The sequence below is a fragment of the Empidonax traillii genome, unplaced genomic scaffold, assembly GCF_003031625.1.
Source record: "Empidonax traillii isolate 1590-97213 ecotype Southwest subspecies unplaced genomic scaffold, ASM303162v1 scaffold1:size7828297, whole genome shotgun sequence".
NCBI lineage: Eukaryota > Metazoa > Chordata > Aves > Passeriformes > Tyrannidae > Empidonax > Empidonax traillii.
Genome location: NW_020955194.1, coordinates 693539 through 719697, shown reverse-complemented (window position 1 = coordinate 719697; position 26159 = coordinate 693539). Strand labels below are relative to the sequence as shown.

At 44.6% G+C, this 26159-nt stretch overlaps 1 protein-coding gene across 5 annotated transcripts in view; it reads right to left on the bottom strand.

Annotated features, from left to right (window-relative positions):
* The window catches only part of AGPAT3 (1-acylglycerol-3-phosphate O-acyltransferase 3), an 83871-nt gene extending 57985 nt beyond the window's left edge, over positions 1 to 25886 (bottom strand). For 2 of the 5 annotated variants that reach the window (XM_027878858.1, XM_027879111.1), the window contains exon 1: positions 25730 to 25886. The gene's annotated coding sequence lies outside the window, so the exon portion shown is untranslated. Of the gene's footprint in view, positions 1 to 8880; positions 9095 to 25729 lie in introns of those variants that run through there. The other 3 variants (XM_027878771.1, XM_027878945.1, XM_027879023.1) reach the window with 2 other exon arrangements.
* Positions 25887 to 26159: the final 273 nt, after the last annotated feature.

Genomic DNA, 26159 nt, shown 5'->3' with positions numbered 1-26159 from the left:
AAATTGCACCACAGGACGATTTTGGTGCTCACAAAACACATTCCCTTTGGATGAAACCAAATGAGAAGATCCACCTGAACCCCGCTGGTGACACAAAGCATCCAAGGCAAGAGAGGCAGGCTGCACCTCTGCAGAGCTCTCATGTCTGCCCCAACCAGCTGGAGTTTCTTCATCTGTCAGAAATTTATGTAATAGCTGGTATGCCACACACTAAACAAAGAGCTAAGTAGCACCCTTTGCACTTTTGTAAGCACTGCACTTTTATATTTGATGTTAACCATCAGCTCTCAACCCTTTGAGATCTGCTTTGTCTTCCACTGAGGCCTCTCAAAAACTGCTGTCAAGGCTGATCAAAGGGGACAAAGAAGGGTGGTTGATTCGAGTGCCACCAGGAACAGAGTGTAGACACAGGCATGAAAACACAGAGGGGGCAGATTAAGGAGATCCAGAGCCCACCAGGAATCTCTTGCTTTTTATTCAGCAGTGTTCACACACCTAATAAGTCACGGCACGTAGTTTTGTTCCCCTGTTCCACAACACTGATCACAGTGGTTTTCCTCTGTGGTAAGTGTCCTAGATGAAAGCCATGCTGCATGTTCCAACTTCTGGAAGCAGATGTGAGAGGCTGAAATTATATCCCCAGTGCCCACAGCAGCCACCTGTGACTCACAGGGCACTGAAGGTATTTGCGTCCAGCCTTTTGTGCAGGCAGAACCAGGCAGGATGTTCCACTTCAGAAGGGCCAGATATGAGGCCCTGGCCTGGAAATAGCCCTCCATGGTCTGAAGTCAGCAGGACTAACAAAGGCCTGCTCCCACTGTTTATTTAACAGCAGTTCTGGTCCAGGCACCAGCTTGGAATCAATACTCCTCACACTGCCTGGAGATCCACAGAGGGCAAAGGACCAGGTTACCTTGTTGGCTGCTCGTTAACTTTGTTAACTCCCACTGGTTTCCATGTTAATTCCCACTACTTGGAGGTAGAAGGTTTGGAAGACACCCTTGGAAACCTCAACCCGCTCATCCCACATCAGCTCACCACCTGCACCAAGAACTGAGCTTTACAGGTGACAGTCGCTTTTTTGTGCAAGGTCTTGGCTTCTCAAATTCCATTCAGGGACAGCAAAGATGCCATACCAACAGGTGGCAGAAGGTCTTGACTGTGCCTCTTCACACAGCAAAGCTCTGTGCCCACTCCTGGTCATTTCACCTATTGAGAGCAATGGCATCCAACTGGACCAAGCTCCTCCTCTGGGCAGAGAAAGCTGCAAAATTTCAGAGAAAACTCCTATTTCTGCCTTCTTCCCCAAATAACAGGATGTCCAGGAAGGTGACACTCTTTTGGATGAGCACCTTGAGCAGCTGACTGTGAAAACCACCCATCCCTCCTGACACCACACTGATCTCGGGAATCATCAGGGATTCAGACAGCAGGTTGCACGGGTCACTCAAGTGAGCAGGAAGAGAAATGAAGTTTGTTCCCACAAGAGGCTTACACAGACACTACTGACAAGGCAATGACATTCTGGCATCATCCCTGTGAAACAGGGAAGAGGATAATTTGACACTTCCTGGAGCAACAGTCCAAGAAGCAGAGGCTGGGGGACAGCTTTCCTTCTGACACACACAGGGAGGATGGCCAGCCCAGGGACTAGGATAACTCAAATGCAAAGAACATGAAGCAAACAAAGCAAGCAAAACTGGAATCCGCTTTTCTGACCTGCTCCTACTGCACTGCGCATGTGGTTAAAGCAAATAGCACCAGTCATGACTCCCCTGGCAAAGGGATTCTCTCTCCTGTAGAGAAGAATCCACAGAGAACAGCTCCAAAATCCCAGCCAAAGCCCAGCATTGGCACTGTGGGGAAGAGATGACTTCTGCTAAAAGGCATTATGAGCATTATGTGCCATGCTGCAGCACAGTTTTGTTGCTTGGGGGTTTGTTTGCCTTAATAAACTATTGCTTCAGGCACCTGATGGGCAGGTACATTTTCAATTTTCCCTTCCCTGCAATATGTACCTTTCTCACTGTGGCTACAATCACCACAGCTACCAGAAAAAAGCAGGGATTAGCATGTCTATTTGAACTACTGATAAGGACAGAAAAGCCTATCATATAGTCCTTTGATTTCCAGTTTGAGCAACTTCCTGAGTCTGAACATTTCTAATGGGTGTATTTTCTCCCTTCCTCCTCCAAACATGACATTCAAACACCCCGAGGTTATAAAACACAGAGCTAGTATTAATCAGCCTCTCAGGGATCTGAATCCCATGGGCTCAGGGCAAACTGCTGTAGAAGTCAATTTCTTCTTCAGTGGACTCGGTGCTGATTCACAAGCCACATAAAGAGCTTAAGGCAAGGGCAGGACTCCACCTGGGCAGCACCTTGCCAGGCAGAGCAGCCACTGCTGCTTGAAGCACTGCTCAAAGTTAGACCAATGCTGCTAAAAGAAACCGAAGGGAGGTGAGGAGCAATATTTTAACTGAAGGTGGAAGAAAACCCCCAATCTTTCTAATTATATTAGAGACTGAAATTTTTTTTTTCAGTAATTTCTTGTCCTACTCCTTTTTTCCCCACTTCTCCTGCACTACATATACATGCTGACCTATCCTCCCAGCCACGAGCCACTGAAATTTGAGAGACGCCAGTTCTCACAAGCACTCACATTATCACCACCTAGATGTAAATCCTCTGGTGGACCTCAGTGTTGGCTCCCCAAGAGGGAGCAAACAGCTGCAGAACAAAAGGAAAAAAATCTCTTTATCAGGCAGTTCACTCCTTTTTTTAGGGGTTCAAGTAGTGGACAGCAGGGAACAGCCAAACTGGGGGGGAAAGGATGGAAGGAAACAAAAGAGGGCAATGTAGGGAGTGGACTAAGCAGATCTGGCAGTGCCTGGAAAGGGGACAGAAATGTTTCTATTTCCAAGTGGGAAACACCGAGGATAAATATGAGAACCCTCAGAAACACCCAGGATAAATCCTGACCAGAGCTGTACGCTAACACCTAGAACCATCCATTCCTGCTCATGTTTGGACAGTACTCTGAAGCCTGGGGAAAGGACTAATTTGAGCACAGCTAATCACTGGACTGATGAATCAGCTCACCAGTGTGCATTTTCCTTAGGGAGAAAAGGGAGAATTGGCAGAGGACAGTGCTGCAGAAGACAGAAATATGAGGAAACAGCTGCTGAATTTGATGCAGGAGCATCCCATCATGTGGATAACATTTTGGTGCAGTGTTCTTGGCCAAAATCCTCATCCCCAGCCAAACACATCCTACAGCACATAAGGAAAAAACAGAGTCCCTTAGGAAATCCACAGGCTTTCCAACTCCAAAGTGCTGGAACAGCAAAACCCAAGGCTTTTGGTATTGTAGAAAACAGAAAACTTTCAGTATCACATGGCAGATATAAAGGGAAACTCATTTCGATGATACTACCCTTGAGAGGACTGCAATCATGTGCCCCCAAAAGTGATGAGTTTGTCATATATCCATATCTGTATTTCACAAAACCTGTACTAGTTTAGGGACAGCTTTTGGAGCGCCTTGATGTTCACTGGCCTAATGTCTGTACAGTTAATGTTGCTCAGTAACCTTCCATAGGATTAAATACAAAAATGAGCTTGTGGTTTTTTCTATAAAATTATTTGATAAAACCCTTAAAAAAAGCCTCAGACTAGAACGAGAGTACAAAGCACCAGGTCGGGCCACTATACCCTAAAAATGCTCATTTCCATTGGCAAAAACATCTCCAGGAGAGGCTGCTGCAGGTAAAGGGATCCAGACACAGCAGTTCAATTTCTTCCTCCATCTGGATCAGCTGAGAACCACAGCAGCTCAACAGCCTGAGCAACCAGGCTGCACAGTCCCCCACATGCCTGCTGCAGCTTAAACTCCTCAGTGATTCTCAGGATTGTGCCACCAAACAGTGGTCCCACCTTGCTGTCTTACAGCAGCCCCAAAATGGAAAGGATAAAAGAATTGCAGGAACTGGGACTTGCAAAAATCTGGTGTCCTTAGAAAAACTTCCTACAACACACTGGAAAGTGGACATCAGAGACCAAACAACAGGCAAGTGAAGAGCCTACAGCCACAGATCTGTTAAATCAGACCCATAATAAAAGGGTACAGGTTAGTTCCAGCTCTTTGATGGCCTTTATTTCCAAGCTGCTTTAATGGAATACAGAAACATTATGGAGCGATACTGCAATACTTTCATATTTTTGTTCAACCAAACACTGGTTTACCACTGGACTAATGCAGTCTTCCCACCTGCAACATTTTCAGTGACAGATAACAGCCCATCCCCGGGACTACTGTACTCTCCATACAAAGGCAAAGAATCACGTAATGAAAAATTACAACTGCAAACATATGTGTGTGCTCCAAGGGCTTTTCACACAATACAATCTATTCCACCAAGCAATTTTCAGACTTGGAGGAACAGAAGTAGGTTTGTATTCCTATGCCAGACTGACTGGTCCTCTCCTTTTCCTGAAAAGTAAATAAAACCCCTTCTCGATTCTGTCAGTACAGAGATATGGATCTAACTTCAGAGAACTGCAAGTAACCCGACCTTTTAATTTTTCTTAATGCTTCACATGTGTCCCACCAGTGGCATACGAACATTTTACTTATTTGTTCCTTTCCTGCACAGCAGAAAAGAGTTTTCAGCCTGCGTGAAAGACGATGCCTTGGGCGCTCCCCACGGGCCTCTTATTTATTGTTCACTGTAACTTCTTTCTCCTGCCGGCAACTGGAGACTCATTCACCAGATTTCTGCGGTGACAGCTATAATAAGAGGCAAGCAGGTATCTTATACTGCATCTCCTGGACACCTGCTCTGAAAGAGTTTTCTGTTCCTGCGCGCTGTTATTTGAACTCGTGGACGACTTTTTCACGGCAAGAGCCAGTTTTCCACAGAACAGGCTTGGTGTGACTCCAAGTCTTTATTTCCAGTCCTGTGAAATGCAAGGCTTAAAGCAAATAGGGCCTTACTGTTGTAGCAGAAATGAAACCATTACACTCTGCCTATCTGTTAAGATTTTAATAATACAGACACCTGTGCACGACTGCTGTTGGTTTTCTCACTGATTTTCTTCCAGGTGAGCAAAAACGATTACTCTGCCCACAAAAACCTACACAGGTACCCAAAAAAGCAGTGCAGCAGCTTTTTAAATTCTAATTGCTGAGCCACTGAAAACAGAGGGAGGGCTCTATGTACACAGCTAATTCCAAAGACTGGTGACTTGGATCATTACTGTGTGTGTGGAAGAGCTTCCCAAACAATTTCAACCACCAGAAAATAAGTCTTCAGCAGGAGACTCAACAAGGACAGATGTTCCAAGTTTAAAGAAAAAACAAACAAACAAACAAAAAACAAACAAAAAACCCAAAACAAACAAAAAAACAAACCAAAACAAAAAAAAACCAAACCAAAACAAAAAAACCCAACAGAACAAACGCACAGACTTGGTCACAGTCTAAGTTACCACACTGAACCAAATTTTACAGCAGATTACACCTCAGCTCCTGGAACTAAAGCTCGGTAAACAAGAGCCATCAGCTCCTGGATGGAACTAAAAAAAAAAAAAAAAAAAAATTCAGGTCACAAGCCATATACTTCAGCAAAAATCACCAGCCCCTGGAACAACTTGCTGAGGGCCAGAATAGTCTTCCTGACTAACCATTTCTTTAAATCAAGTTTTGAAGTTTTCCTTGCTTGAAGGGAAATTACAGCTTGCATACAGATTTATGAGACATGGGGCTAGCCTCAGAATAATTCCTACACCCTTTACTTTTGGATTGTGTCTCAAAAAGCCAAGGGGTAGGTGTGCAGAGGGGCTGGGGAATGAAAGAGGGGAAGGAAAAGAAAGTAAGAGAAACTACAGAAAAATATAGAGAGGGAAACAAAGAAACCATACTGATAATGAAGTAGAATGAGTAAAAGCAGCCTAGAAAGTGAAAGGGTATACAGGAATAAATTTATTTCTTTCAGTAGAAGATGCATGAGAGGAAGAAAAGAAATGAAACAAGAGAAGAACAATGCTGTGCAGGAGATGGGCTGGAGAGGGGACATGGAAGGGCCATGAGGGAAAAGGTAACAACTTTGTTTCTCAGATCACTAAGTATTCCTAAAGTGAGTTTTCCACACAAGAGAACCTGGCCTCAGCTGGCCACATGGCACTATGACTGGTCTTGTCTTGGGTGGATGGGACACAATGCCACAGGACAGAAAAACGCCTAAAAACGCCCCCAGTCGCATTCACACTCAGCCTGTCTTCCAGGTGACGAATCCTTACACTTAGTGATCCCCTGTCCAAGCTAAACGTGGAAGCAGATGCTCTTCCAAGCCCACTGTGTTCCTCTGCACGCTGCCCTGATCAATACAGCTGCTGTTGATTTACTTGTTTTGAGCTCCGTGGCGAGGCACAGCAGCGAAACTTTACCTGGACAGCAGCTCCGTGGGGGATCAGATGAGTGCAGGCCATGCCAGAGGAAAGGAGACACCACAACACCAGGTACAGGCACACAAAAGCAAGGGACTACCCAGCCAAGCTCTTTCTCCACCGGCTTCTTTAAGCAACAACTACAGGATCAAGTAGCAGTAACCAAGTTAAAAGGGGTTTGCCACATAATGGTGTAGGTTCAGAACTTTATAGTCAAGGGTAGCTGAGGTGGAAAACTGTGTAGGACAGATCAGAATGTACTGACTGATTCATTAGGCACAAAGGCTTTAAGGCAGGCTGGTTTGTCTGGCTTACAGCTCTATCAATGAAAGCAATCAGCCTCTCTGAACGCAGCAAGAAAGTTTATTTAGGGCAGCACAGGAGGCTTCTCTCACCTCTGCTAGGCATGGGATGGTTACTGGCTAGGGGAGGAGGACAGAGGGATCAATTCCCTCACCAGATCCAAGTTTACTCCCATCTTTGCTTTAAAAAAAAAAATCACATCCAGCAAAACACACCAACAGAAACTTCTGAGCGGATAAACACTGCATAAAAGCTTACGTTACTGCAGCTGAGCACTATCAAAGGCAGAAAATACACACAGCATCACACATGTATACAAAAAGCCACGGGCAAAAATCAACTTAGGGAAAATAAGCCTCCTAAAAGTCTTAGGGAAGTAAAACCAGGTGGTTTTGGTACGTCCTCTTTTGCTTCCAAGTGTACGTTTCATCCACACAACTTCTTCTACTTGAGATTTAAAAAACAAAACGCACACACACAAAAAAAAGAGAAAAACCCCACAATAAACACAGACATTCAAAAACACGTTTCCCTTCCTCCATCAGTCCCAAAGAGTCTCTTCACAGCTTGTGCAATTCTACTCTGGATCAGCTCAGCGATCCTCACGCTGCATGAAGCGGTCCCAAGCAGTGTTCACTCTGGAGGTATCAGGAGGAGAGACAGAAAAAGCCCTGCTAATGTACAGATAGACTTGAATGACTCCAGAATGACTCAAGGAAAGGGGAGTAATTCTTCCTGAACACTAAAGACAGCTGGCAATTTACTCACACCCCGTGCAGAAAGACTTCAGAGTGTTCAACGGCACAGTCAAAGAGATTTATTCCTTCCCGCGAGCGCCTTTCCCTGTGCTTCCAGTTGCTCTGCTCCTGGGAGCTCCATTACTTGTGTTAAAGAGTATTCCTTTTTAATCTACCTGCTGCTTTCCAGACTAATTTCACAGCATGGTTTTTAAAATTGTAAAATCAAAGTGGGGGGGAAGGGGGGGAAGAAATCATAACATTTTACTGTAGGACTCCAGCACTGTCCAAGTAAGGAAGTTTTAGATTTTTCCTTTCTCCGTATAAAATTCCTAAACACAAAGAAAGGCAAAGAATAGAGAGATAAATGAACAGTCAAATCCTGAGAAATCAGACCTCTTATTTTTATTTCAATTTGACAGATCTGGGTCCTGCAGTAAGACTGACTGCCTTCAAGCTCCACCAAAAAGACTCAATCACATCTACGTGTCAGAACTTTGTTTTCACACCTCCTAGTCAGCCTTAGCATAGGGTTAGATTTCCTCTCATTCTTATTTCCCAGAAGCCACAAGAGGCTAAAATGGAACAGCAGAGCCACTTCCTACCCTCAAAAACTAAAAAGAAGTGAGATGCCACTCTACATCAATCACATTCATTTATTTCCACATATCATAAGAAGTAAAAGCTGTCTTATTATCCTCAGAGAAAGCAAAAATTCATATGTAAAGACACCTTTTTCCAAGGTGGATGAGAGATCTAAAAAAGAATTGCTCTTTCAGGAATACAGAACCCATAAAACAATATTAATAACTAAAGGTTAAAGTATTTACTGGCACACGGAAAATTCAATTCCACACTGTCAGGGCATCCCAAGTGTAGCACATCCAGTGGTAAATAGATTTAAGAGCTCACACACACTCCAGAGGTAACATGTAGTGATAGGACAAGGTGCAGTGGGTACAAATCAAAAGAGGGGAAATTTAGTTCAGATATTAGGAAGAAATTCCTTACTGTGAGGGTGGTGAGACACTGCAGAAAGTTGCCCAGGGAGGTTGTGGAGATGCCCCAGCCTTGACACTGTTCAAGGCCAGGTTGGATAAAGCCTTGAGCAACCTGGTCTAGTGGGAGGTGTCCCTGCTCACGGCAGGGGGGGTGATCTTTAAAGTCCCTCCCAAACCCTTAACAAGCTATGATTCTACGATTACCATTTTTTCTTTAACGAGTTCCCAGCTTCGCCTCGCTCCCCGGCACAACCATCACCTTGAAACAGGAGATCCCAAACCGCTTACATCAAACTGAGAAATATGGTTGCACCACTCTTCCCAGACAACAGGTAACCCTGCAGCCCCAGAGACCTGCAGCTGCCTGGCAGGGTGGCATGTCTGGCTTACCCACTGCGGGGAATGCTGCTCCAGGAGCAGAGGAACCACACGCTGTCCAGATGGGTCCAGGGCCTTCAGGCACAGTAGACAAGCAGCTTCCCTGACTTCACCAACGCCTTCCCACACACCTCAGGCCCTGTCCACAAAAGAACCAGCCAACTCCACGTTCACGCCTTCTCCTTAATCCAGAACTCTTCTGCAGATGGAGCACCCCACAGTATCACCAGCAGGATGTTTGCACACTCTGCTAACCCCCCAAGATGTGTCCAGCTGCACACACCACGAGTTATGTCCAAAGATCAGGAAGGCATTGCTAAAAACAGCCAGAGCACATTCAGAGAGGAGCAACAAGCACGTCCTGACCCTCACGTGCAAACCACCCCTCACGTCCCTCACAGGCCCAGCTGTGATCTCACGTTGCTTAAAATATAAATAGTGCCCGGAAAAGTCACATAACCAGGGCAAAGTGCACAGGTAAAGCAAACACACAAATGCTCTCTGGACCTCTGACCGTTTGGGTTTGTTTCTTTTTTTTCTTTTTTTTTTTTTTACGGTCACAAGGAAGGGTTGTGATTCCTCACCAGTGCATTTTGCCAAGTGCCAGACTTGGCTTTTCAACCTGCTGTCCTGCTGCACTGCCCAGCCTCGACCAGTGCTGCAGGCTCTGCTGTTGCCTACTTCCCAAGATAAAGCCCACCCCCTGGAAATATTCTCAGTCCCATGGACAGTGGTTTACCACACCACAAAGCAGCACTTCATTACAACCCTCAAACACAATTTAAAATATTTAGAAATCATAGACTGTAGTATTATTTACCCATTACAAGGCCATACCACACTGTCATAACACTTTTCGCTTTTAATGTACACACCGGCAAACAGAATATATTTTGACCCATTTACAGTGTACTGGTTGATTTTTAGACAAAGAAAAATAGGTAAAAACATGCAGAACATCTTCTGAAATCCAACTCAGTAACTACTACTGCAACTAGCACTTGATGCACCCCAAAGGAAATAATGTTTGCTTTCAGAAGTGCAATAACCAGGATTAAACATCATTTGAAGTGCTGGTCACTACAAAGACTGGCATGAGTGACTGATCTGGAGAGAAGGTTTCTAATTATTTAATTCTAGGCTTAATGCTCTGCCTATTGCTTGACTATTAGAAACAGACAACTCTGCTCCTGCCTTTCTCCTGGACATGGGAAAAAAAATAAGAGAAAAAGAATATATACTTTAAAAAAAACCCTTCTCCCCTTCCACTGTGTCCCTTCCCTCTTGGAAAAGTATTTTAGAACATTAAATGCTTGCTCAAAATACTAAACAACTGAATCTACATAGACCTACATGCAAGGAGTCCTAATAAAAACTGAATCTTAGTGACCAAGCAAACTGCACCACCTTAATTTCTGAGAGCCATTCAGCCATCAAAGACGACATTCAGAGACTCCTTGAACCTTGTCTGAATTTACAACATTGAAGTGACTCCTTTTCAGAGGCTAGACTTTCTCCTACTATCCACACTAATCTTTCTTTCCACAGCTCAACGTGGTTGGCATATTTTATGTTCTAAGATGTTTCGCAACTACGGCCCTTTTATCTAAGCCTTAAATGCTCTTTATGAACGATGATGATAAAGTAATCATAAAAAAAGGCAGCTTAATTCAGGACACATGAGAATCTTGAAATCAAGAGGACTTAAACGTACACCTGAGAGTTTTAGTGGATAAGAGTTTCAGTGAATAACAGAAGATTGGAAAGCACAGAGGTGCAAGTAATTTTTGCAAGGGAACAACATCGCTCCTCACATGACAAATATTCTTCCAAAGCTGGTAATCTCTGGAGATGTTTTCTTTTGTTTCTTTAGAACATCAGAGTTACTACAGAGCTATCACACACTGTTACAATGTATTTATGGAAGTACTGTGCTAAAGGACGGTGGGAAACTAGAAAAAAAAAAAAATCTCATTATACCAATCACTACCTTAACTCCTTCTGCCTTGATCACAGCAGAGTTACGGTATTTCACTAAAATGGGTATGGCAATGTGGGCCAGGAACAGGGGAGAAACCAAGCAACCAGACACTGCATTGCTCAGCTGCCTATAAACTATTTAATGCATAATAAAAAGCTTGATCCCAACAACAACAAAAGTATTAAGGTTTATACAGCATGTGCAGATCCACGGGTCTTTTAAGGCAGAGTATTCACACTCCCATGCACCTGCATTTTTATGGTGTTCCTGTAGTATAGATTACCCTGAGACCTTAATTTCAGAGTGACTTTGAGAGTCTTGCAGCCGTGAAATTACATCTTCATGAGAGTCAAATAATCTCAAACTGAATTCATACACTGAGCTAAGGGTGTTATTTGCATATTGGCACTTGAAGGCTTTGGCTTTAAACACACACGCAAGACACTGAGTCAGGGAGATGAAAAGATGACTGAGGTTTGAGGGAAAAGTCTATCCCTTATGAATGCTTCCAGTTTAACGGGGCAGAGAAAATCTGCTCCTTCAAATTCTTACCAACACTTATGGAAGAGATCTGGGTTTCTAAACATGGGTGCCAAGAGCCATTTTTGGATGTTCCCAAGATGCATCCACAACATCCACACGGGACTGGCAGACGCCACACCAGACCATTGGGAAACTTATACCCTTTGAGAGTGGTGGCTCCAGGCCAGGAGAAACACCCCCGAGTGCCTAAAGGTACAATTACATGTTCACTGCATTGCCCCACACGTCTGCACAGCATTTAATTAAAGCAGAGAAGATTACGACCGAGTTTAGAACCAGCCTGGCCCCTCCACCCCATCCCCTTCCAGCCAGTTCATTTGGTTGATTTCAGCGTGCAGAAAAAAAAAACCGCTGCTGTCTCAATGTAAATATTTTTAATATTTTGCAGTTTGGAAAATAACTGAAGAAACTTTTGAGAATAGTGACGCTGAGGGGAAGAGCACATCATAACAAACCTGAACTGCACAGAAGTCAAACAGAAGACAGTAACAGGAAAGGTCTGGGCTTACACAACACATCAAGGGATTTATAACACTGTTTCCCTCTATTGCTTTGTGAGGCATCATGGCAGTTTATTTAAAAAAAAAAAAAAAAATCAGGTTTTCCAGTATGGAAAAGCATACATTATGAACTCAAGACCCTCAGCTTTTAGATATCAAAGATGTTAACTATAGACATTAACTACCTGGTATGAACACTTGACACTTTTGGGAAGTGTTCTCTGCCTGCACAGAGCCATCCTGTTCCCCAAGGCCACTGTGATTATTAATGGGAACCACCATGATATGGTGAACAAAAGTGACATAAGCATGGTTCAGACTCCAAGTACTCTGCCTTAATTTACTTGAGTGTTTTATAAGTTTGCTCAGTGGCAGGACTTCAAATTTCAAGTTCATACCTGGAATAAAATAGGTCAAAACAAAACATGTCCATGGCTGATCTACAGAAAAAAAAAAAACAAAAACACCACTAAGCCAAAAGGAAATGGCTTTGTTCCCCTTTGGGCCTTATTGCTTTCCCCAATGCATTTCTGTTAGTCATAAGTACATTTAATACAAACCAGAAATTAGTGTTCAGGAATCTGAAATGAGACCATGTCAGGAAAGCCAATTTTTACCAACGGGAAAGACCACTGGTTAAAAAGTAGTTTGAACACTTCAATTCTTCCAAGTTCTATTGTGAGCAATGCCCAGCAACTAAAACATGCCCATACAAAATGAATCAGCCTTGACTGAAATTTGATTTTTGACCCGATTACATTCTTCCTCCCAAAATAACCTCTCAACAAACAACTAAAAAGGCTGCATTCAAGAACTGGCCAATATAACCAGAATCTTTAGCGAGTTTGCACAGCTCCCTCCACTCGCAGAAACTATCACTTCCAAGCGCAAGAACTGTAAAGCTGTCTCTGCTAAGTTAACATCTGAACAAGTTTTAACACAAGATTTCTACATAAATTAGGACTGCATCCAGACCCGAGGCAGAAAAGTAGGGCTCCCGAGAAAAGGAAGAGATAATGCATCCTAAAAAAATGGGCAGCAGCTCTTAAATGCCTGTGAGAGCCTCTCGCCCTCTGACACGGCAGCACAAAGTGCCTCGGTGGAGTAAGGGGGGAAGGGGGGGGGAAGAAGCAGCAGAAACAACTCTACGAGTTCCTGGTGGAGAATATAAAGAAATTGGACAAACAGCAAATTCAAGATGTGACAGATCCCGACAAGCAGTAAGTGAGGCCAGGAGAGATGCGCTGCAGGGATCTGGAACAAGACAAGGCAATGGGGAGTCCCAAAAAGTGACAGATTGAAAATATGAACCTCCACAGACCCCCCAACACTCCCACTCATCCACTCCTCTCTTTCAACCCAGACCACCTCCTAAACCCACTGGTTTTTAACTGAAATAAAGGCAGCATCTGCCCAAATGTGGACCTGTGGCATTCAGGTCTGCTGGTTGCCTACATGATGGACTCAGGAGAGAACAGCAGCTCCCACTCCACAGTAACATAATGTAAATTCCCAGAAAACCCAGGAATAGTTAAAGGCCATTTTCACTCCCTTCATGCTCCTCCTCTTTCCTCTCTTTTCCCTACATATATCCTGTATAAAAGAAAAATGGTTGGAGATACAAAAAGAAAACCTGGCCTAAGACCACAGGAAGTACAGAAATGAAAACCACAAAGATTAAACATTGCAACTTCATCTGTCATGCACTGCAGCGTTAAACTTACCTGCTCATTACTGATTCTGAATGCTTAAAAAAGTGCCCTGACAAAACCCACAATAAGTGGGATGAAACAAGGAAGAGGAGGAGGAGGAAGAGGAGGAGGTGAACAAGAGAAAATTATACCAAGAGATCAAGATAAGTTGGAGATGCGTGAATTCACCTGTCTGAGAAGATCCACCCTCTTCTAGAAATGACATGCAAGTTAAGGTTTCGAGCATAAAAACCCCAGTGGAGGTAAAAAAAATCCCCACTTTGTAACCAAGTTGTAGGTGCTTGATGCTGCTGGAATTTGTTGAACACAGCTGGTGTCAGACAGACACCTCGGCAGAGAGGACCTGTGTCAGTGCAGGGGGGGTTTTAATTTGGGTAACAGCTATTTTTGCAGGTTTAGAAGCACATTACAAGGCTAATGGGGACTCGCTGGCTACCCAGAGCAAACATGAGTGCAGGTAACTAACTGGCTTTCTGCTGCTCATACCCTCTCACACACGTAATTCCACCAGGTCTGTGAACTCCAAATAGTACATTATCTGCAAGAGACTGAATCTTTCAAGGCAGAGGGTCTGTTTACATACCAATGGCATCCAAAGTGCTTCCAGTGGACAAAATCCCATCTTAACATTGTTCTGGAATTAAGGCAGAAACATAGCACGGTTCCCCTCTCATAAGAGCATCTGGCACTTTAAAACCTAGCACATTACAAATTCCCCCAACATCTTTTGAGTCATTCACCAGAGGCTCAATTTATCTTAGTCCTGTCTCTCCTGCCTAGTCACAGGCTCCACACTCAGCGACAGGAAGACTGAATTTCCTGGTGGCCATAAGGAGGCAAGTTGTGCCTCATTTACATGAGAGATACAAACACTTTGGATGAGTTTTCCAGACACAGCTGATGACAGCTCAGCACACTGCTGAGGTTACACACTGGCCACTGCTGGGGAGAGAACTCAAGGAACAAGACGCTCCACATTTCCTTGCGTGGACTGCCCGTGTTTTACCAACACGCAAAGACCATATGTCCTGCCAAATAATTTTAGGCACCCCACGCGTAAAAGAAATCATTTCAGGAAGCTGGATGGTATTTCTTTTCTGTTCACACAGAGTGACAGACCATCACAGTCCATAAATTTTCTGGTACTTTGTCTCATATACTTGCTAGCAAAGCGTTTGTCAGTGCAGGGAGCCAGGAACTTGACTCAGTTCTTAATTCATTGCTAATCATTCTGCAGAACTACTTCAGCACCCACCAGCTTCGTGCAACGGCTGCAATACCAAAAAGGCAAACAGGACTGTGTCGTAGAGAGAACCAGCACTTGCATTTAAATTCTGTGGGCCACTTCTGAATGAGGTTTACCCGGTCTTTCAGCTTTTGTTTAGTGCCCTCCATGCATTCCTGGTAATTACAGCTTCTGGCCAGAGGGACTCTAAGGTACTTTGGCTGGTCATCAGGAATTAATTCTGTGCCACAGAAACTCACTGAGAGCCAAATGGTTGAAAAAAAACAGCAAACCAAAGGCAACCAGCACCACAGTTATTCCAGTAGCTGAGTCCAGGCACTGGTTTTGAAGCAACATCTCCAAGGCTCTGCTCTGCCTTCTGCATGGAACACACAGGAATTGCAAGTGAATTGTTTCACACACTCAAAGAGGAAGGTAAGAAGCAGCCACTAATTGAGAGGACTTTTGTCCACATCTCATAAAGGTACATTTCCCACCAGGGATCCTGCACTCCAGTCCCCAGTGCAGAAGCACCAAACCCCAACTCTTCCCTGGCATCTGCCAGAATCTCTTCTTTTTTGAGCTCCTTCCGGCAACATAGATTTTACAACTCCCATTTGGCAACGGAAAGCGTTTTCCAAAGTTTTCTAGCTCTCCATTCTGCATCCTAAATCCCTAACTTCTTGTCTTCCCTACAGCAGGCACAGACAGCAGTTCACTCCTTTCTCCTCTTGCAGCAGGTTTCCACGTGTTCTCTGTGTAAAACTATACGGATTCTTTAAATCTTCCTTTTGGTAATGTTTCATAGACATCTCTGAATTTTTTCCACTCAGTTTGTCTTACAACTCTGTCCACAGGAAAAGGTGTTTCTCAAAAAGCAATACTTTCAGGTGCATGCCACAGTCCAGCTCATGCCAAAGAAAACCATCTTGGAAGGGGGGTGTGCACGTGTGTCCCCATCCAGGGTGCTTGATTTTTTTTCTTTCTTCAGAGAGAAGGGAAGGGTTTGAGGTTCTTGGGGTGGTTTTTTTGCAATCACCTAAGACTGACTCACATTCAGGTTTCAAACTGCTAAGTGGAAGCACTGTATTATTTGTTATAATCAAAACAGAAATACAAGCAAGTCTAGAGCTTTCTTTCCCCTCAGATGTTTTGCCATTCACTGTGTTAATGAATAGTATTAAAGAAAAGATTCCAGAGCAAATACAGAGGCACAAATGAATGTAGGCAATGGTATCACCAAAAATTGAGGCAGCTGTGGTTGATTTTCTTCAAAGAGAAGGATCAAGAGTATCAGCAGACAGACTGCCCCATTCCAGACTGAACTGCAACCCCACAAGAAATTATGGTGCCAACCTTTTTTTCAGTGTTGATATTCCTGCTGAACTGGAGAAGAGCAAAGAGCCAACTAGATGGGAGGGTAAGCTCTGCTCTCTTAAAAAATGCTCCTACCCAGGAGTACTCCATTATTCCACTACTCCCTTTGCTGGATCAGACAGAAACCTCAACACAGAAGAACACGGCTCCATTTCCTCTTTAGGGCCCCACATCTCAGGAAAGTTAATGCTGACCAACAAGAAAAGAACAGGCCTGTGGGAGAAGCAGGGGAGGGGAGGGGAAAGGAAAGCTGGAAGTTGGTTATTTTAGGTCCCCCAGTAAAACCAAAGCATCTATGTAATGCTGCAAGGTTCATATTTAGAGCTAAATTTACGAGGTTCAGAAAGGGAGCTTCCAAACACCACAGCGTGCTTCAGACCACTATTAATGCTTTTTGGCCTGAACCCATCACCTTAAAAGCCAGTAACTTTTTTTCACCAAGCCCACCTCTCCCACATACCTCCCTGTCACAGAGCAACGATACAACAGACATTTCTCACCAAACAAATGAAATCCACTCTTTTTTGAAGGAGAAAGGTCAAGAGGATGAGGGCACCACACTTTTAAAAGGCACATTAAAAAATAATCATGCTAAACCACGTATCAGCACAAATTAAAGGGAGACAGTAAAACGCCTGCTTCCAACTTGCTTAAACATTCAATTTAAAAAGCCACCTAGGCAAAGTTTTATTAAAATAAACCAGCTACGGAAACGCTCGTTAAACTAACCTGAAACCCGCGTTCTTTTTGGGTGTTCCTTCATTGAGAAGGAAGTCTTCACTCTGCCATTACAAAACCAACCATGTCCTTAAAGGATGTGCAGCAGTGAGTGGTGTGAAGAGCAGCCAGCGCTGATTTCGCGCGCGCCACCAAGCGTGGTGAAGCTTCTGCCAGCTTCCCTGGTACAGAAACACATCCTCCTCCTTCCTCAGGCCCAGCCAGCCAAGTTATCCACAGATAACCCTCCACAGTACTCCACAGCTTCCTCTGGGAGCCACCAAGACAGCTCTGGAATTGGTGTCAGAAGAATTAGTGCAGATGGACGTAAAGCACAGCCTTTCCACCCGCAACACCTCGCAGGAAAACCGAAGGCTCAGCCTTCAGACCAGACCTACCATATGGGTGCTTGACAAAACCTTGAGATCACTGCACTAGCAGAAAACGTTTAAGGTTTAGGACATTAAAGAAATTGATGAAATAAAAAAAAATCTGAGGGGGGGAAAAAAAAATAAAAGGATAATACCACTTTCTTTTGTTGTAGAGAAAAGTACAGGCTCACTACCTGAAAGAGGTAGAGGCTCATAGTGGGTTGCATACAGCAGGCCCTGTTGTTTCAATGATGAACATGCTCTATGTGCTTTTTACTGTGAAATATAATCAAGATGATGCTGTGAATGCCTCAGGGCTCATCACCACTACTTTGGTCAGCTCTTGTTCCCCTGTATGATATTGCTTCTGAAAAGCCAATACATCACTCTGCAGTGTACTGGAGCACGCCAGAAAAAAATACAGTACACAGACTAAAATGAAACCTTTCAGTGAAGCTTCTTTTCTTATTGCTAAGTTGCTGGGAAAAGCTTAAAAGTTTAAAAAAAAAAAAAGAGAAGTACCATCTAGAGGGCTTTGGTATAGGCACAGCTGCAGCCATGAGAGCTTGCCAGCAATATATATCTAACAGTATAAGGATACATACATATTTAATGGACATACCTTCATTCTAGGACTACATGCTCCGAAAACTTTTACCATAAATGTAGTTCTGGTCCTCAATTCACAGCCATGGTTACATCTGTAACAAGCAAGCTGAAGCAATGCCATTTTTAACCAAGGTTTTCCGTCCAAACGCAGGGCTGGATGCCCTTTCTAGGGCTCAGCAGGACCCAGGCAGCAAACAAGCACATCTGGACCGGGCCAGAGCCAAAGCCCCGTCCCACAACGCATCCCTGGCAGCAGACAGCAAATGATGGCCAGGGAAGAGCAGAGGACCAGGATAAGTGCACTGTGACCCTGCTGCTGCCTAATGTCCCAGCATCTGGTGATCTGCACCCAAGGAACTTCAAGGTAGAAGAAGTGTTTCTGCCTTTAAGTTCAGCTTGAAACAAGCTGCTGTAAGGCTGTTGGGCAATGAATGCAAACTCTGTCCTTCCAGAGCGGGCAGAAGGAGAGGGTTCACTGAGTGTTTTCTGATGAGTTATTTGGACAGAAAAGCCTGAAAGAAATCCAGCAGTGTTTGGCAGTGATAGGTCTTGTATCATCACAGAAGGACGCTGGAGAAAAACACAGCCGGAGAGTTAAGCCAGACAGTTCAGCTTCCATCGTCAGGAACAACCTGACTTGAGACAACAAAGCAAACTGAATTACTCAAAGGACACCCTATTTCACATTAAGCCATCTCAGTTCTTAAAGAAAGCACACAAACATCCTTGCCACAGTGTTAGCTATGCATGAAAGACACCTGTTTTTAAGCAGTTGTCCTCTCCATGGGTAAGATCGATACCATATGCAAATTCAACGTGAAAACCATTTACAAGTTTCAGAAAAGTTAGTTATAGGCAGAGACTGCTAAAAGGCACAGCACTTTCCCCCTGCCACGTGCTGAGATAAGATTATAAAAAAAATCAAAATTCCAAAAGCCACCTCAATCCCATGACCCCAGAGATAATATTTCACTGGAAATGGAGATGAATAAGGAAGGATCTGGAATCTGGCTCAAATTCCCATTGCTACTTATACTTTTAGCTAAATGTACTTTCTAGGTAAATTAAATTAAAAATAATTTTAAAAAACACCTTGAAGGAAGCTGTCTGAGGAACCAGAAATGTCACGTCTGCTGTGGCCACCAGAAGGAAAAACAACATTGCTCAGTGGGTGGTTTGGGCCACAGCCTCTTCACTGACCTGAGGAAATTAAAAGCTTTCTTTCCCTTTGCTTTCAGCCCTCTTAAATTCAAACCTAACTGGCTATACAGTTAATAACCCAAGGGCCATAAGCACCAGGGATGGGAGAAGAGAAATTCAGCTCAGACAGGCTGTTAGGGAGACCAAGGCTTCAGAAGGGTACTTGAAAAAAGGGGTCCCACAGAAAAGTACATGCTGTGCAGCATAATGCTGGGTCAATCAGTCACAACTACAGCTGGGAGATGAGCACATGAATTAGGCATTAAAAATGTGTCAAACCTACAGTCAAACCTCCCATCTCTGCTCAGATGGGAGAACAACATTCACACCAAAACCTGCTGGAAGGTTTGCAGCCAGGATAGTGGGTTTAAAAACTTACTAGTAGTTGTGTTATTTTACAATACATCAGTTGTTATCAAAATCTGGGTCCATAGGCAGCCTAGCCTATATCACTACCAGGAACCTGAAGGCTGACCTAGCAAGGGAAGACTGAAAACTGGTAACACTAAAGCACGATATGAATTATGTCAAGAGGAAAACCAGGCTGCTTTTGAACCAGCACGAAACACACACATTTCCACCATCGTGTTCCCCTGAAAAGACCAAATCTGCATTTGAAGTACCGACAACTTTGAATCTTCAGGGGAAAAAAATAAAGCGTTCTTTGCGCAGAGTCAAGCTTAGGCGAATCCTGCAGCAGTAATTACAGACACTGCCTCCCCAAGCCATCTGCTGTGGCTTTTATAACTCCTGGAAGGGCAGCAGGCAGAGCTGGTGGAGGAGAAGAGGAGACACACGTATCTCAGCAGCCAAAGCCAAGCTGCGCAGAAAAGCTGCGACATCGGTCAGGCCCAAACCAGGAATTTACATCCTGGTAATCCAAACCCCCTTCAGCTGGCAGACACTGCTGGTGTTCATGTAACAGCTGGTTCTGCAGCCTTTTCAGATAAAAGGGAGTTAGGAGGTCAGCCTCAAGGCAACTCATAACCCTAAGCAAGCCCAGCCTGGCATGACCCCAGTGGGAAGCATCTGACCAGGACCTCACCCCATGAATGAGCAAACTCGTGCTCTGGAGTCAGTCTGAGCAACCCAACTTTCACATGCAAAAGAACATGACAGACACCAACAGCTCTGCACACCTCTCCTCCACGAAGTGATGCCAGTAACATGGCCTGAATAATTCAGAATGAGCTACATGGGTTCCAGCCTGACGCTGATGACCACCTGCATGCTGATGAACACTCCATCAGCAAAATGTTCTCACCAGCACAGTTACAGCCAGAAGAGGCAGCACGACACATCCCAACCCTTGCTCACACAAATGCATGTTTCAGCAACAGGCCAAGCCCCAGGCACGCTGCAAACCCCACTTTCCTAGTACAGCTGGAGACAATGCCGATTAATTGTTTTGCCATCCATACAAAATTACTACAATACTCACTTCATAGGGTTGTCACAAGGATTATTTAACAGCTCTGAAGAGCTTTGAAGAAGAAAGAGAGGCTATTGTTCTGAGAACCACAGAATTGGGAACAATCTCACATGAATTTTGCATGACTGTGCATGTGTTACAGCACCAATAGATTATTTTTCTCCACCAAAAAAAAAAACCAAAACCCAAAACCTTACAGTAGCTCATTTACTGTGGGCAACACATTAGTCAAAAATGTATTTTGTTTTGCTTGTTAATATATCCTAAATAGCTATCAACTTTGACTATTTAATTAATAGATTCAGGTGCTGTTTCTAGTCTCTCTTAATTAAGGGAAACATCACATTTTTTACAAAGAACTCAGTTTAGGCTGTCAGGGCTTCTAGCACACACACTATAATTACCTAAGTATTGCCAACACACAAGAACAACAAGAGGATAGAAAAAGGAACTGAAAATTTGACTGAAACCTCTTTTAATTCAGAGCAAATTAGAAAGTCCATCTGCAGGGAGAAGAGGTACTACACAAAGAAGGATTCCAATGTCACACTGCTTTTATGCCTGACCATTAAAAAGGTCTTAATATTGATGCAGAAACACTGTAAAGGTTTTTAACAGGCTTTTTTTTTTTTTTCATGAATACACAAGTGGTGTATTCTAAGTTCTCTGCCATACACTCAAATCCACCTCATCTGTATGGAAAACTTCTACCATTTCATTCCAAATGTATATGGAATCTTTATGCCCTTCCGTTCTCATAAAGCACAGGGAGATCAACACGTGCTTCAAGGATAAGCATTTTCTTTTTTTTTCCTGAGCAGTCTCAAACTCCAGCAGTTATAATCACACTTAGGCAAAGGGGTTGTACCCAGGGCAAAGCCGACTTGGCTGAGAAAACTACCATTTCCACTACACAAAACTTCAAATTATCTTTAAACTCTTTGGGACATAAACCACATCTTTTGTTTGGACAGCAAACACCACGTCATTGACACTACTGCAAGATAAATTACAGTATTAAGACTAGTCAGCTTTCATTCCCCATCCGAGAGGAAACAGTTTCTTCTCTTTTTTTACTTCATCCTAGTTCTCTACCAAAGAACTGGAACCTCTGGGTGCACGAAAAATGCAGCATTGCAGGAGCAAGTTTCACAGAGCCTAGGTCCCAAGTTCCCGATTCCTAGGGGGAGGCAGCATTCCAAAATGAAAGGGCCTGCTCTCCCTACAAGTGATATGCCTTGGAATAGCAACGAGACTGGGGAGGTGTCTCAGAGATCAACAACTTCAGAAAGCTCAGGGTGCCGAGACAACACTGGCCCCCTCACAAAACACAGGCATGAAACAAAAAGGTGAGTATAATCGGATCCTTTGCCTGTCAGTCCAGTGGGAACCACGTCATGCGTGTAGTGATGTAGTCTGAGCTGTACATCATTCCAATGGCTTTTCTTGGCTTTTCCCTGGAAGATATCATAATCCCCACCTTGCACTTCCTCAGTTATGCAGCAGGCTGACCTGGCACAGCTGGTCACCACACTGTCCCAAAACTGTTTTGCACGGGTTTACAGTCAGAAAAGGGGATCCCCCGTGGCTCTCAGTCCCTTTTTACAACATTGATGAGGACAAGAACTTAAGGTTCCTGCTTCCCAAGACAAATATTTCATCTACTAAACTGCACAGTTGTGCTGGTTAGACAGCTACAGATACAGACTCAGCAGAAGGAGGAGCTGCTGGGAAGGACTGGATCCAAAGGTAGCACTCACAGATTTGTTTTTTTCTACAAAAAAGACCAGCATTTCTTTCACCTTTGCTATAACTTGTGTGTAACACCTCTAAGCCCTCAGCTTCTCATCACTGTCACATTTTGCATACTCTTAAATGTGTCCAGACTCAAAGGCAAAGAAAATTTGAGATAAGTTTTAGGTAAATCATAAGTATATACCGATTTTAGAAGCATAATAAAAATATATATATATAAGCAAGGGTTCAATTCCTTTTTAACCATTTTAAAATTTGGATCACTGCAATTAATAAACCAAAACAGAAAACAGATTATTGGCTTGGTGCACCAGCAAACAAAACACTTCCTAAATTATCCTGATTTTCCCTACGTGTGCCTATGTCCTAGTGATAATCAGTCCCCAACTTAGGTGCTGACTCACATCCAGAATCCTGACCGCGATCATTCATCAGACGGCAAATTGGTTTTCATGTAACACATTTAAGAGTATGTTCATCAGGCACACAACAGAGGCCTTGGGATTATTATTTTATGTTATTTTAAGTTGGTTAATACCGTAAGTAAACAAGAAATTTGGATAAAACTGTACATATCTCTCTATTCCCTTCCTTTCAGTTTTACTAAAAAAGATGCTAGCAATTATTTATTAATCCTAGCTCTCATTAAGAGCTACCCACAAGCAAGAGCTCCCTGGTGCTACCCTGAAATGCAAGTGAAGACACAGAATACTTATTACTGGTGCCTCAGCACCAGAAGGTAGTGGAACAACCTGAGACACGAGGAAATTTTGAGTTCCCTTTGTTTTTTGTCATTTCTTTTGTTCTTCATCTCCTGATACTCACGATACCAATTGCCTAGTCACCCGGTCTTTGTTCAGGAGCTGACTATAATGAGGCTGTACATGCACCAACACTCAGTATGAACACTAAAAAAAAACCCCACCACTGAAAAAACTGGCAATTTTTAGCCACTGCTGATGATAACTGTGTTTCTTCATCAGTACCTTGGCCATTCCCTCCAGAATTATGGTCTCATAAGCCAGAGAAGCAAGACTGAATGCAACCTTCCTTGTTTTTTTTATTGTATTTGCATACAGTGCAGAAGCAACTTATCATAATTTATGGCTACTGTAAATTTAGTACAGGTGAACTCCTTGCAGTTAACAGCAATACTTTATTCACACCGGTTCCCCACGAAATGTAAGCCTCAAATCCAATTATTCCTGAATAGTTTTGTAAGTAAACAAAACACCATTAAGGATTTGAAAACAATGCATCCTTCTGCTAACAGAGGCAGAGAGAAAAAAAACAAAAAAAACCAAACAAAACAAGAAACCGAAGCTAGCACAGGACTGTGCAACAAAAATTTCATTTTGTAAGAAGATTATCACAGAGCAGAAAGCTTTAGCTCTGGCTGAGAAAAGAACATATACTCTGTACTAGCAGAGTACCCTGTATTTGTAAGTGGAATTTTGTTCTGTTTGTTAATGGACCTCTTCAGAGACAAAAAAAAAAACACACAGGGAAAAGGAAATAGCATCCTTACTTCTGTCCAACATGACCTCAACTAAAACCCATTCTGATTTCAGCCCTTTTCAGGTACCCTTTTGACAGACCTATCTGCAATGCATTGCTAAAATGCACTACAAAGTTTTCACAAGTGGTCCTGCCATTTTAATCATGCTCAGCAGGGACAATCTGGTCAGGTGTTTTCCCTGTGCTTGTGTTGAATTCAAGCTAAATTTGGAGACCAACTGTTCTCTGTCCTGCTTTCTCCAACTAAGTGTGTGCATAAGGGTGGAGAGGTGAAGGTGGGAATTAAGAGAAAAAGAGATAATAAGACCTTCTTAAGAATACATAAGACAGCCCTTGAAAAAGGCCAAGAAAGGTACTGACAGTAATGCACTTAATTTTAATTGTGAAGGTGTGGTAACAATAGATGTGAAAGGGAGGAAGACTAGAGTACACAGAAGGGAACCAAAAGTGAAAGTTACAGGAAAGACCAGAACATTTATGATTAAAATCCGAGGTTCAAAGCTGTTCACAGCACAAGGAGCTCTGTAGCAGCCTAGTGCTTGTTGCTGCAAAGCAAGTTCACTGCAGGTCACGACTACAACTCCATTTAACCACATCATCTCATACAATTTCACTAGAAAATGAATGGAAACTGTACAAGTTCTACTGGTTGTAGAATCAAACTTGGAAAAACCCCCCAGATGTACCTATCTGTGATTACACTGAACTTCATCCAAACAACCTGTAGTTCAAGCAGGGTCTCAAGTGAAGAGCGTCACCACAAAAGAAACACTGCCAAGACAAGTGGAGAGCTTTCCACTCTGCTCCCAAACATGCTTGTACATATCAGCAATTCACTGATGGCAAACATGCCATCTTGGACTCCAGCCTATTTCCCTTAGAGCAGGAGAGGGGGAAAGGCCATGGAGTTTATTTTGGACTTGAAATTAGTAAGATAAAATGATGAGCTAATGAGATTATTACTGCTTTGAGGAATGAGCAGCAAGATTACTGGAAACTCTGCCACTCTCCTTACTCATTCCACATCTGATCTCTGCCTAATCAACGAGGAAATATGAAGATTCAAAGAGGAAAAAATATTGGAGGGGAAGAATAGACAAGTGCAGCATCAAACAGGTAACACTCAGTCTCAACACAAAAATTCCTTTAGAATACAGTGCACTAAAAGCTATAAGGGGATAATCAGCATCCTTATTGATTTGGATGCCTACACATTAGGTTAGCACCTTAATAAATCCATCAGCATCCTCTGAACAGAATCCAGGCACAACAGCATCCCATTTGGTTGCCGTTCTCAGATCAATAGGGTTTGCTCTTCTCCATTTTGCACTCGCAAGCCGTGCACCCAGGTACAGCCCGGCTCTTCGGAAACGGGCTTCCCTTGTTTCTTTCTTTTTGTTTTAAACCACTCTCTCACTTTTCGCCGATCCGTCCGTCCGTCCGTCCGTCCATCCATCCTTCCTCCCTTCCTTCCCCCCACCCTCCCCCGGCGCTCGGCGGCGAGCCCAGCCGCCCTCCCTCCCAGCAGCGAGCAGCCAGCCTGCGCCTCCCGGGACGGCGTCCATCTCACCCCGGATGGGCAGGACGAGTTTCCAGCCGGGACCATTGTGCCCTTCCTCGCACCGCCGCCGTCCCCCACCCCACACCCCCACCCCCCTGCCCCGGGTACCGCCCGCCGGCGCACAAAGCGCAGCGCCCGCCGGAGGCACCGGCACCGCCGGACCGAGCCGGGCTGGGCCCGGCAAGGCTCCTCCCGAGCCGCCGCAGCGGGGGCGGCGCGATGGGGCCTTTCCGAGAGGGGCTCCCGGCCGAGCCCCCCACTCCAAGGTGCGGGGAGCGCCGAGCGGGGGATGCTGCTCCGGCCGCCGAGGGTCCGCCGGCCCGCCTCCCCTCTCCCGCATCCCGGCGGAGCGGCACCAACCTGCAGTCCCCGCCGCCGCCTCCTCCTCCTCCTCCTCCTCCTCGGGGAGAGCCGGAGCTGCCTGTGCCCGCTTCAGCCTCCAGCCCCCGGCGGCGGCGGGCGGGCTGCCCTCGGGAGGCGGGGAAGGGGCGAGCGGGGCGGGCGGCTGCGGGAGCGCCGCTCATTGAGTGCGGCAGCCCCAGCTGTCGCCGCCGCCGCTGCTGCTGCTGCTGCTGCTCCCCGCAGCCGCTACTTCCTGTGCGGCGATGGTTCAGTTCCTCCCGGGCCGCTGGGGGCAGGAGAGCCGGGGGGCGGAGGAGGAGGAGGAGGAGGAGAGGAGGGGGAAGGTCGGGTCAGATAGCGGGGGCGGCAGCGGGGCTGCCGCTGCTCCTCCCGCCCCGGGCGCGGCTCCGCCCCGCACAGCCCGGTTGGGGCTCCGCGCTGCCCGCGC